The sequence below is a fragment of the Asterias rubens genome, chromosome 8 (assembly GCF_902459465.1).
Source record: "Asterias rubens chromosome 8, eAstRub1.3, whole genome shotgun sequence".
Lineage (NCBI taxonomy): Eukaryota > Metazoa > Echinodermata > Asteroidea > Forcipulatida > Asteriidae > Asterias > Asterias rubens.
The window spans coordinates 15468124-15482243 of record NC_047069.1 but is presented as its reverse complement, the minus strand read 5'-3'; the positions used below and the strand labels follow the sequence as shown (position 1 = coordinate 15482243).

The following is a 14120-nucleotide window of genomic DNA, read 5'->3' as shown; positions in this document are numbered from 1 at the left end:
ACGAATCTATGAGTATAATATTAATAGCAGTAAATTGTAGTTGAAGTGGACTTTGGCACGTTAATTTATTTTGTCATAAAAAAACATGTACAATATCATAAATATGTTTTAAATTTATGTCTCTAGTGATGGTTATTGGAAGCATATTCTTGTGTTATTTTAAATCTTTCGTGAAGAAAGGCAATAAATAATGAACAATAAATTATGAAGTGAAGTCCAGCCACCCTTTTAAATGCAGAAAGGTATTGTTGTATTGAGGAATTAACATTCAATCAAATCCTCAGAATAAATTGAACCCACTTAAAATTTAGTTTTCCAATTTCATATTACTTAATTGAGAACAGTGAATAACTGCAAGATTTGCTGCACGCTTGATACATAGCCTACATATTTATGTTTTAAATTCATGTTTTGAATGAACTCAATAAAAAAGCAAGAATCATTTTCTTAGATAAGGCAGTTTTAACTATTAATAAAACAGGTACGATGACAAATAGTTTTTATAGTACTATAGGGTATAGTACTGAAAACCAATAGAAACAATTATATTAGATTTAGAACCAATACAAGGCTATACTATTGGTTCTAATATTTAGCATCTGAGATGAATAAATTTCCCTTTTTTTTTTTTAGGAATCGTGTTCCATTCCTTTTACCCAGCTTGCCCCTTTCTGCATTAGACTCTTAGTAGATTTGTGGACATTTCTTTAAGTGCTTGTTGCGGTGATCGACTGATAGCATAATGGCAGTATCTCGCAAGACTGCAAGCTCTCCGAGACTACTGCTCTCGGGACTAGAGCGCCATCCATTATAGTCGGAAGCCAGCCGTCTCGCGAGGGCAGTCTTCGCAAGAGAGCAGCATTATCGCTAGAGTCTTGGGAGCGCCCTTACACTGAATCAATGTGACAGGACATATTTAACGACTTGTCTTTAAGTCTAGACTGTTCAGACATAGCACTGTGGATATAAACCAAGACCCAGCCTACAAACCCAGTTGACTACATGACCTTTCATCCCCTGAAGCCATAACACTTGTACCTGTACCTATAACAAAATGAATACATCAACTGTCACATTCCAGCCAGGTTTGTCATCCATCTTGCTGATATCATAGCAAATAACATCAAATGTTGCAGGCTGAGCTGTGAGTTATGAACTTTTTTATGACAGTCCAACGACCAGGTTTACTGCAGTGCACACATGATATCTGCTGGTAGTTGGGGAAACTTCAATTTGATTTATGTTTATTTGTATAAATTAATAAGGGCATCAAGAGATTTTTGCTACTGGTACCATCAGCTGTAATGTGATGAGGATACTCCAGGCTCTGTATAACCTGGTATATCTGATTGTACAAATTGAAATGAAAGGATTAAACAACGAAGATGATTAAATAAAAAGTTTTAATCTAACAGCAGAAAGGGTAAACTAATCATGAGGTAATTATGAAAAAATGGCAGACGGTCTGACCATTGCTCCATGGTATGACAAAGCTTTTGAATAAGGTATTAACAAAGGTTGATGATTATATTATTTGTTTTGAGCTTACAAATATCTCAGATGGAAATTAACATCTATCAGAAAGGGCATACTAATCAAACTTATTCATGAGCTTTTTATGAAAAACAAATTGCAGATGGTTTGACCAAGCTTTTGAATTAGGAAATTTAAACATAGGTTGATAGCCCTATGTTTTTGTGAGCTTACAAATTTGAGCACCTCTGGAACCCCCACTTTATTATGTACCCTGAAGCCAAATTAAATTGCTTTAATTCACCATGAGTTCATCTTCTGACACCATGGTAAACTCTGGGCAGGAGTTAGTACGGCAGTCCCTATGTTTTTATTTGACGAGACAAGTGATTGAGCACACAAGCCTGTAAGTTCAAGGGTTTGTATTACTTTACCCAAATCTCAGGTGTGGTGTGCCTCAAAGGTACACAGTGAAAACTTGCTCTATGGTGAAAACATGCTGTGCTGAGATTTGCAACAGTAGGCAGCGTGTTACAATTGAGGGACTGACATGCTGGTAGTAGCGTGGTGCACACACCCCCCAGGCAATCAACATCTGCTTGTGTTGTGTATCCATACATGATAATACAATTTTGAAGACTGTGTGTAAACTTCATTTGGTTGACTTTAGCCCCACAAGCATAGTGTAAGCCAGAGGGTTGCCTGGGTGTCTTTTGGACACCCTGTTTTAAAGGCAGTGGACACTAATGGTAATTGTCAAAGACCAGTCTTCTCACTTGGTGTATCTCAACATATGCATAAAATAACCTGTGAAAATTTGAGCTCAATCACTCATCGAACTTGCGAGATAATAATGAAAGAAAAAAACACCCTTGTCACACGAAGTTGCGTGCATTTAGATGGTTGATTTCGAGACCTCAAGTTCTAAATCCGAGGTCTCGAAATCAAATTCGTGGAAAATTACTTCTTTCTTGGGAACTAAGGCACTTCAGAGGGAGCCGTTTCTCACAATTTGTTTATACCATCAGCCTCTCCACATTACTTGTCACCAAGAAAGGTTTTATGCTAATAATTATTTTGAGTAATTACCAATAGTGTCCACTGCCTTTAAATTTTGACACCTTGTTTTATCCAACATTTACATGTTTTAAAATATATTGTAGGTGAACTATTTTAGGACACCCAGTTTTTAAATTTCCAGCAAATTTTGACACCCTTTACGGTTTTACCAAATCCTTGCAAATTACATGTCGGTATTGCCTAGAACACCTATAAGAACACTTTGAACTTATAACATTTTCCTGAGTGGTGTTGCCTTCAACAGGAGAACAGACATTAACCCTCAATCTATTGGTCTATATTTGATCAACTTATCTAAATTCGAGGACATTAAATGATAAGATACCATACAAATTCATATTACTTGTTTTGCAATGCTTGTCAGCTTTGGATTTAGTAAAGGCTTAATGATCGTGTATGATTCGTAACAACTGATAAAGTTGTTATTACTATCCAAAAGGATTTGTTTTTCAGTAGTTGATAAATAATGAGAAGTTTGTATTTATTCATGGCTTTTTGATTTTGATTAATGTTGCCAGGTGGTACTGTGTATGTTTACTTAGTACAGCCTTACAAAAATTGTCATCAAAATATGTTTGTGAGTGAGTAGTCATTGTGTGTGTTAAAAACTGTTTTTTTGTTCTACTGCTACAACTGACTTGGAAATTTATCTGAATACTTGTCACTAAAGGCTTGAAATTTCCTTTTCACAATATTGATACTACTTCCAACAAAGCCTCGATCATTTGGACGCTTACAAAATTGTAATCAAATTATTTTTTTGTGAGAGATTGCGTGTTTTTGTCACAAGCAGAAAAACTAATTATTTAGCTGTGTTGAAACCTGTTACTTGTTCTCCTCATTTGTTCCACTGCAACAACTGAAGCAGTTACATTTCTCTGAAATTTCCATTTCACATTGTCACTACGCCTAACAAAGCCTCAACCATTTTTGTATTCTCGTCCTAGCAAGTTGTAAGTGTGGGTAAATACAAAAGAACATTTCCCCTACATAAAAGTACAAACCTCCGAACACGAAATCTCCTCAATCTCCCACAGCAAACCCCATAAGGTGACCTAGTTGAATGAATTATCACTACAGAGTCCCCTGCTCTTGGCTTTGTTGTTGTCACATTTCCCCAGTGCCAATGTTCAGTCACCATGAAGGTCCAATTTTTTACCTTGATGAATTTTCGCCGACCACATCCGTACTTTTATTTCAGTCTTGGAGGCAGTTACAGGCTAGGGTGGCGGCTTGGCTTATTAATGTATTTTCGATGACAATGAATGAGACCCAAGAGACCTTTATTCATCTAAGACTCAGAGGGAGGTTGATTTTGAGAGGGAGTTTGTAGGTCTAGGTGGTTCTATAATCAGATTGTGATGGCATGTGGTAAAATTAAAAACCACCTTTTCAAGATATTGGGTTTTTGATTAGAATACAGTATGGTTAAACTACAATCTATGTCAGGTCATCTGAATAAAAACCTGGAGCATTACTCATCGCCAATTGCCTGAGTTTTGTGTGAAAATCAGTAGTTTACACAGTAGGCCTATTTTCATGACGATATTTACATATTTCACTAAAGTAAAGAATTGTTTGCACAACAGTGGGTAAGCATACAATTGTTCACACTCCAATTGGTAAACCTAGATTTTGGCTAATCTTAACTCTAGGTCATGCCTTACATATCCCATGAGATTTTTTTGTTGGTGGTTCACCTTAAGGCTAGACTTGATTTCAAGTCTGAGATCACGGTTATTTCTCTGCCTCACCCCCAGTGATTCAGATTAGCTATCAAACTCCCTAACTCGTAATCTCATAAGTGAATAATAGAACAAGAGGATATATCACACTCACTGGACAGGGCTGTAGTAGTCATTTGGCCAATCTAACCAGTGACCGTCTGGCTTTTGCACAAATTTGAAAAACCATAAAGGAAAAAGTTTGGGTCTGTTCTGCATGGAAACCATGGATGGAGGTAGAAGTAGACAAACTTTATAGGCCTATGGATAAAGTTTGTTTACCCAATAATTGGAGAATTCTGCTCAGTGCAGGATCAAGTAGGGAAGAGGGGACAAGTCAAAGAGAAGGGGGTGGTGGTGCAGGGGTCGAAATTGCCACTAGCCCGCTAGCCCGGGACTACCAGATTTACAGCGGGGGCACTTATTTTTCCAGTTTGATAGCCCGGTGAGTTTGTGCTGTGACTTAAGACATAATGTGTTTTCTGGCTACCAAAATCTCATCAGGACTACTAAAAATTCTGGGTTACTAGCCCTTAAGACATAATGTGTTTTTCTGGCTACCAAAATCTCATCAGGACTACTAAAAATTCTTGGTTACTAGCCCTGTTGACTACCATGAAAATACACTTAATTTCGACCCCTGTGGAGGTTTAAATGGGGTGAAAACTATTGCAATTCCACATCTTGTAAACCACATTTCTGCTGATTAAAAGTTTGAGTTTATTATCCTATCGAAGATAAATTTACTGTAGTGTAAGTAAAACACCAGCTGAACCCTGGAAATGATTCTCCTTTGACCAGACATTGAATCGTTTCACATGGGGGGGGGGGGGTTGCACTAGGTTCCTGCCGGAATATTTTTTGCTAGCGTTAGATTTTGTCATAGGTTACGACCTAGTACAACATTTCTCAGTGTTTGAGAAAATCCTGCAGATCATTTCACAGGAGGTAAGGGGGGATCCACAGGAAGCTCGTTTTGTAATTAAACATTGATAAAATTAGGAACCATTCTGCTACGTGCAAGATTTTGTAGGTCTAGGCCTACAAAATGCATCAGGGTTTGAGAAAACCTTGCAAGGAGTTTAGGACTTGCACACAAATTACTGATTCACAGGAAGCTTGTAATATTTCATCAACATTTATAAAACTAGGTTCCTTGCAGAACAATTTTCCTAGTGTAAGATTTTGTCTTAGGTCATAAGGCCTACTACAAAATGCATCAGTGTTTGAGAAAACCTTGCAAGGAATTTACTGATTCAAGGCTTGTTTTTTAATATCTCACAAACATTGATAACAAATTTCACCAGGGAGGAATGTGGGGTGTTTTCTGGGCCAGGTGAAAAGGGGCTTATTATCTCCGCAAGAAGGGGTGAATACCCCAGACACAAAAAAATAAACTATATCAACATCTAACAATAAAAGCCATTCATCTTCATGGATGTATCTCTATGGTCCAAAGCAAGAGAACAATGGTGGACTTATTGGGTGGGTTTTTATCACAGCAGACGTCTCAAGGTCTCTTCCATTATGAGACATTCATATGTGAGGACATCTTTCTCTTCCTTAGCTTATTATGACTGGCAGAGGTTGACAGGAAATCAATGGAAATATATCCGGTATGACCTTGCCCCATGGATGGATTTATTGTGTGTATGGAAAAATAGATCTTACAGAACAATCGGGGATATGCGTTGTATGTTGGTTATCTAATGAGATAAATAGGGCCTAGTTGTTCAGGCCTTGAATTTCGCTTCTGAAGTGGAGCACCAATTTCCCAAAGGGGTTCTTACATGAGGACATTTTAAATTGAAAAAAAATGGATCATATAAAACAATCAAGGATATTATGAGATGATCAAGGGATGTAGGTTTGTTGTCTATGAGATGCATAGTTCTGCAGGCCTTGAATTTCATTCATGAAGGGGCACATCAATTTCCCAAAGGGGCAGTTATGAGGAAAATTTAAATTGGAAATATGGATTGTATGAGTGAATCAGGGATATGTACTATGAGATGATCATGATCAAGGAATATAGGAACTTGTAATTTGTCTTGTGAGATCTAGATAGTTGTGCAGGCCTTGCATGAAGGGGCACATTAATTTCCCTCTGGTAATGGGGCACTTAGTTATACTATGATGACAGTTTACATTTTTACTGGAACTTTGCAAAGGGCACCACAGCAAAGAACATGGCACCACGGCAATTGCTGAGGGAGCCGTGGGACTAGGTTATTTTGAGGCCTGGTTCAATCTGGTTGTGGATTCAGTGATACTTGAGGTACAAGACCATGCAAGACCTTGGGTTGTATCAAGCTGTAGTCTGAAAACACTTGATGTTGTCTGTATAGGCCTACATTTTTATAATTTCCTCGGATGCCTGTTAGCTACTGGGCAGGCTCGGTGGTCTAGTGGTGAGACATCTGCATTAGAATGGCAAAGGTCGTCGATCCGAATACAACCCCAGCGGTTAATTTGTTTAACACACTTGGCTCAAGTATACAGTGCTTAACACATTGGTGTATGGGTAAAACACAAACAATACTACTATTCATCCTGCTGCAAGTGTAACATCTATTAGCTCTTTCAGTGCCAAGGTCAAAACATGTACGATATAGGCCTATTTGATGTATTCCGAAAGCACCATAGTCGTACTTAATTCACCAGTTAGTATGTAGGCCTACGCAAAAAGTGTCACATACGATCCATAATATAGGGCCTACGTGTTATCACGAGAAGGCAATACCACCTAAGCAATAATATTGACTTTGCGTTATACCCAAGGCAACACAAATCAGCAAGATACATTTTGTTTGGTTAGAAAGAGTTATACATTTTTTCTAAAACAGAATTTGAAAAAGCTTAATATATCAAAAATCTTGGTATTTACGGTTCAAACAGACACTAAAAATTGGGCACTGAAAGAGTTACATTTGGTTTTCCTGGTCATTTTTATCAAGTATGCCCAATAAAACTACAACGGTTCTTACACATCTTATGAATAAGAAAATAGGATTAGCTGTTGCAAACTGCTTCATAGAGCAAGGCTTGTATTGACCAAAAGGGTATCTATGGTATAAATGCAAACAAATAGTAAATCGCCTGATGTGTGGACCCTGTGTCTTTCTCAAGGCTGAAAATTAATGTATGAATCCAGATGGATGGCTGGTGGTACATGTGGACTGTTTTATGTTGATTCATTGAGGACGGAAGCACATGGTTGATATAAGTGCTAATCACTCCGCAACAATTGAACTAGGGTCCCTTGCTTAATTTGAACAAGGTTGCAAAGTGTAGCAGTGTATGACAAGATTTTGCAAAGGATCTTGGGCAGTTGACATCAACTGTTGTCCTTCCACACGAGGTACATTTTGTAAAATTTTACAATCTTGCTACAATTTAGCAAGGGACCCTTGCTAAACCAGGGACCCTTGCTAAACTGCTCTTGTGTAAATAGGGTTTTAATCACCCTCCTCAGTTAAAGGCAGTGGACACTATTGGTAATTACTAAAAATAATTATTAGCACAAAACCTTTCTTTGTAACGAGTAATGGGGAGAGGTTGCTAGTATAAAACATTGTGCAAACGGCTCCCTCTGAAGTGACGTAGTTTTCGAGAAAGAATCAAATTTGATTTCGAGACCTCAGTTTTAGAATTTGAGGTCTCGAAATCAAGCATCTGAAAGTGCACAACTCCGTGTGACAAGGGTGTTTTTTGTTTCATTATTATCTCCCAACTTTGATGATCAATTGAGCTCAAATTTTCACAGGTTTGTTATTTTATGCATATGTTGAGATACAGCAAGTGAGAAGACCGGTCTTTGACAATTACCAATAGTGTCCAGTGTCTTTAAGTACATTCAGACAATGCTTCTTCCCAAGGTCTATAGGAAGGAACTTTAATACTTGTCATCAGTAATGTACAGATGTGTCCCAGGTCTTCTCTTCCGCCATCCTTGATTGCCCCATGAATCCTTCAATCACTACACACTGTGCCAATGTGATTATACTGCAGTTAAAGGCACTGGACACACTTTTGGTAGTTTGTCAAAGACCAGAGTTCTCACTTTGTGTATCCCAACATATAAATATGCATAAAATAACACACCGGTGAAAATTTGGACTCAATTGGTCATTGAAGTTGCAAGAGAATAATGAAAGAAACACCCTTGTTGCATTACTTTGTGTGCTTTCCGATGCATAATAAAAGGCTTCAGCTGAAGAAGTCTTTCTTCATTTGAGTGAGAAATTACCTCTTTCTAAAAAAACTATGTTACTTCAGAGGGAGTCATTTCTCTCAATGTTTTGTACTATCAACAGCTCTCCATTGCTCGTTACCAAGTTTTTTCCCCCTTTTTTTCTTTCTTTTTTTCTTTTCTTTTTTCAAATAGTAAGTTTCTAGCCTAACAATTATTTTGAATAAACTACCAATGAGTGTCGAGCAGACGATTTCACGAAATGCTAGGATTAATCCTACCTCGAGGTAGGACGAGTAACACGTTCCAACTTAGGTTTAAGTTTTAGTTTTACATGCTACAGTGCAAGACTGGGACTCGGATTATTCCTAAGTTAGGAAGAGTTTGGTGAAATCGACGGCAGTGCCTTTAAGTTAGAACATGAACATGATCTCTCCAGACTCTAATGGCCATGAGCAAAATGATATCTAGTTCCAATGTAACACACATAATGGCAATAATGGAACATTACCAAAGTGGACAATATGAGACGATGACTCATACACGTTGTATTTTTCTCATCTGTCTGCGCTTGATCTAAAAATATCATCTGGGCTGAACCCAGGCAGGACTAGAAAAAACACATTTTACCATTGTGTCATTGTGGAGGAAATCCTTTATCCTCTGGAATTACCCTCAGACAGCATTTGTAACCGTTTATTTAAGCGTATTGTTGTCGTGTGACTTTTTCAGCTTGTTGATATTTTGGTCGCCAGTATGGCCCTGTAAATAAAGTCTGCTGAGCTGAGGTGCCATCAATGTCTAAACTTATTAAAGTGTTTCCGCATGATCAGGGTTTGTTGGGCTTTATCACACAGTTTGTGTCAAAACATTGTAAAGGTAGGCCTACACATTTTCATGGAATGATTTATTGCTGTACATGTTTTTTCCAAGTCGTCTGTTATCCATTAAAAATTACATGACAGTTGACACGCTCTAAAAACTTGCCAAACAACAGCAGAGCAGCTCTTTCACTTTTCATGTTTACATGATTTTTTACATTGAGATAAAGTGTTGATCCATGATTGTGTCACAATCACATGATGTTTTTCTTTAAAAAAACACCATTCACATGCAACATAAACATGGATATGGGCAAAAAATACATTTTTACGATAAACTGAGGGTGTTATGAAGTGCCAACATGAGCAATAGAATCTGGTGATTGGCAACTCTGGGTCATGTTTTTATGCCTATTGGAACTTAAACAGTGAGAGAGGGATAGCCCCCCCCCCTCCTTCCCAGTCAGAAATTAACAGTTAAGAATGGCACAAGTGTCCCATTCCTCCCTGACTGACCTTACAGTCTCAAGATCTGACAAGACTATAAATACAAGGACTGTCCAGAAAGAGCTTTGATAGCTCAATGCATAGAGAAAGTGCTGGGCAATGCCAGAGGTGCAGAACATAACCCAATTGATTGTCCAGGGTCCATCTTCTGTTCAGCCTCCTACCACATCCAGTCAGATCCAGCCAGCATGTGGAACAAATGTGTTTAGCAGATCCTTGGGCGTGACTTGTTGTTTAGATGCCTAATTCTGCCAAATTAGTTTCCAAACAAACTCCCCTAAACTGTAAGTGACTGATTGGACTCACCAGGTGTAAAAACATTCCAAAGTTGTGAATTTACACCAAAGTAGGAACAATCATGACAAAATTGCCCTCTTCCAGTCTGCAGGAAGTTGAAATTGCAGCAGTAACCACATCAGGACTGGGTTTCATTGTCCTTTATTGCTTGGCACGATGGTGTCAATTGATTGATGAATGGGGCTTCCAGTGTTTTATGGTCAACCTGGTACTTTAGTATCTGGTGGTTTTCACCACATGATGTTTGGGCTTGGGTTTTTTTTTCCCATGGTTTACCACATGATGAAGAAGTCATTCCTCAATGGCTAACCATGGGCTACAGGCAAACCCCAGACAGCAAGAAGGCATTCCAGACAATCGGCCCATGGAGGTAGAAATAGCTCCATGATCAAACACACCTTATAACCCAGAGGTTTAGTAATTCTGGAAGTCATTAAAGTAAACTATTTCCTCCTTAGTGTAAATGTGAAATTGATAATGAAAGGTAAAATTTTGGTCCGAGAGTTTATGGCTAACCCAGACCTTAGCTCAGTGCCCAGACAACAAAAGCTACCTGTACAGTGCATTCCAGACACTCCTTACTTTTTTCCACAGGTTTAACATGCTCCATGGGTTTAGTAATTTTGAAAGTAATTAAGCCAACTATTTCCTCCTTAGTAAATATTTAATTGATAATGAAAGGTTAAATGAAGATCTGATAGTATAAGGGCTATAGGCCAGACAACAATAGTTAGCTGTACATGGCATACTAGACACTTTTAAGTTTTTCCCGAGGTTTAGTATATTTGAAAGTCATTAAAACAACTATTTCCTCCTTTGTGGTGTAAACGTGAAATTAATAATGAAAGGTAAAATTAAGGTCTGAGCTTAGAGGTAGTATTTCTACCTCCATGGTCTGAGAGTCTGAGGTTTAATTCTATTATACAAAAGTCATTACAGTACAATTATGAATCCCTCACACATTGGTCCTTGAAACACTGTGTGTATATTATGAGGCTGCAATCCACATGTACCTGTTGTATCTACTGTAAATATTATTGTCTGGACCTACTGATGTCTAACAAGATCCAGTAGGGGTGACACAAAACAATGTCTATGGTTGAGAACTGGTGCAAGAAATCGACTTAATTTCACTTTAAAGCACTGGACACTATTGGTAATTACTCAAAAGAATTGTAAGCATAAAAACTTACTTGGTAACGAACAATGGGGAGCTGTTGATAATATAAAACATTGTGAGAAACGGCTCCCTCTGAAGTAACACACTTTTTGAGAAAGAGGTAATTTCTTACTCAATTAATAAACTACTTCAGGGCTGAAGATTTTTGTTAGGCACCTGAAAGCATACAACTTTGTGCAACAGGGTGTTTCTTCTTTCATAATACAACTTTGATGACCAACTGCATTATATATATGTTGGGATGCACCACCAAGTGAGAATACTGGTCTTTGACAAAAATCAATACCAAACGAGTCCAGTGCCTTTAATGCAGTCCTTCCTCCATCCAAAGATCAACATTTTGATAACCCATCCTGAAAGCTTATTTCCCTTTCTGTCTATTCTTTCCAGATTGATGTTAAGTGATTCAGCATCACCTTGCCCCTGTTCACAGACTCCTTCAGGTTACCCCAAGGATGACACAACATCATTAGCTGATTAGGTGGCCAGACAGAGGAGAGGAGTCTGAGACAATTAGCGGCCACTCTCAACCAGCTGCTGCTCAAGCCACTGTATGTGAGCAGTCCTGAAATAGTTCCTCTTCAAGCTGCCACCAGACAGTGACTGATCATCATAGTGTTTCTACTACTTCTACTACTACGTACCACTACTAGTAAGTACTACAGCTAGTGCATGGTTTGATGAAATCACGTTCCTTCAAGAGAGCCCATCATCATCAGGTTAATTGTAAGAGAGTCTGAGACAATTAGCGGCCACTCTTAACCAGCTGGATCCACTGTATGTATGTGAGCAGTCCTAAAATTGTTCCTCATCAAGATCAAACCAAACCATCGCCAGACAGTGACTGATCATCATGTGGTGTTACTACCACTACTTGGACTAGTGCTGCTACTGCATTGATGAAATCACGTTTCTTCATGAGAACTCATCATCATCAGGTAAATTGCTTGTGGTTAATCATCCGTTGATTTTAAGCTCCATTGATCAATTCAGGATCAGTAAATTCTTTAAGAGCTGGTTGTTATACTCGGACCATGAATGGAAGGAAAGGCATTTTTTCTCCTTACTTATAATAATGACCATAATGATAAAAAACATAAGCCTATATTTAGTACAAGTGTCCGCTGTCACAGGCACTCATGGCACTACAAATCTTAACAGTTTGGATTGTATATAGAAAAGTTTGCGGTAACACCATGTAATAACAATCTCTCAATGAGTTGGGGTGGTTCTGAAAAGAACCGTTGGATTAACTCGACGTTTCGATCAGTATGCTCTGATCGTCTTCTGGAGAAGTTTGGATTGTCTTGAGTTAGTTTGGTTCTTCACATTCAAGGTAATGTTTGTCTTGAGTGATGTGCTACTTCAGGACATTTTTGCTCACCACCAGTTAAGCAATTCTGTGGTTTTCCTTGATCAACATGGTGTTGATTGGACACTGAATGAAAGAGATAAATACAAAAATCATAAATTCCTGTAGCTGAGCACAATTGTAAATGTGGTTAAATTTATTTTTCTATTCTATGAAGGCCTTTATTTTTCTATAAAGGCATGTTCACTTTGAAACTGCAATATTGAAAACTGCATAAAATTTTCTTGTGGATGTTTTTGATGCTTAGGTCTATTTAAAAGGTATCATTGTTTGAGAAAAGATGTTATGTGGGTATTAAAGGTACACAAGCAGGCTTGAGTTAACTCATGTTTTCCTTCGCTTAATTTTTGTCTTCTTTTTTGGCAAGTTACTGTATTGGCCATACTATTTACATGAGATTTTCTTCTGGTGATTTTGAAGCTTAGTAATGCAGCATTATTCCATCAAGGATTTTATGGGGGTATTTGTAAACTCAGGTTTTCTTTCTCTGCACAGTAATAGTTTTTTTCAAAAATTTGTTGATTGTATTGAACACATCTGCACACTGTGTCTGGATTAGTTTTTAGTTGTCTGCATCATGGAGGTAGAATTCCTTAATGTCTGCATCTATCTTATCTACCTGCAGGTGACTGACCTCGCCCAGTTCATTTGAAAGGTCTCAGTATTGTATTGATTTAGTCTAGTCAGAGTCAGATTGAATGGAGAGTAAAGAGTCTAAATCCTGAACTATATAAGACCCTGCTAAATCTAAGCCAAAATGTGTCGGACCATGGTGTAAGGACCTTTCTCTAGGGTTGGACCATAGAGGTATGGGATTGTAGAGTTTTATGGTTTGAACAGTGTGGATTAGAGGTGGATTTGGGGCCTGGGCATCATCAGTGGGAGGCGGGTCTCGTTTGACCTTTATTAATGGATCGGGAGCAATGTGTTGATCAGATTGCACGTGTTTTTTTGTGTGAAGTTTGGTGGAAAATGTTAAACCTAGGCTTGGCGTTCTTTTTTGCTGCTTCATTGGTGTTTGAATACAGGAACAATTGATTGGTGTCTGAAGTATGTACCTGGTCGCTCATTCATCCTTCTGATGTTATGTTACACCATATGGTGTTATTGTGTGGGAATTTCTATAAATATTTCTATGTTTGTCTTTGAGTTCAGATATTTTATGGTCATCGTAAACTCTTATGGTTTTCCATATCAGTAATCATATTCAGAAATAAAAATCAGTGCTGTTGTCAGTCAAACTAAATTCACAAAAGAAAGAAACCCCAATACAGTCAGGTTTTCTCCTAATGGAGGTGAAAAGATTCTGACATGAGGTTACCTTGATGTACAAAGCCGGCTACACTACTCGATTGGTCAGTATCTAATGTGGCTTTACTACATCTCCGGACAATGCGTAGAATTAGTACTTTGGAGGATGAATGGATGATGTTTAACAATAGAGAAATGGGGTGTTTAAATCCTTTCCCAGTCC

At 38.1% G+C, this 14120-nt stretch overlaps 1 protein-coding gene across 1 annotated transcript in view; it reads left to right on the top strand.

The window, feature by feature from the left end:
* LOC117293611 (ankyrin repeat domain-containing protein 50-like) overlaps positions 1-14120 on the top strand; it is a 63431-nt gene that overhangs the window by 11598 nt on the left and 37713 nt on the right. Inside the window, exon 2 of the mRNA XM_033775968.1 lies at positions 11665-12212. The gene's annotated coding sequence lies outside the window, so the exon portion shown is untranslated. The remainder of the gene's footprint in view (positions 1-11664; positions 12213-14120) is intronic.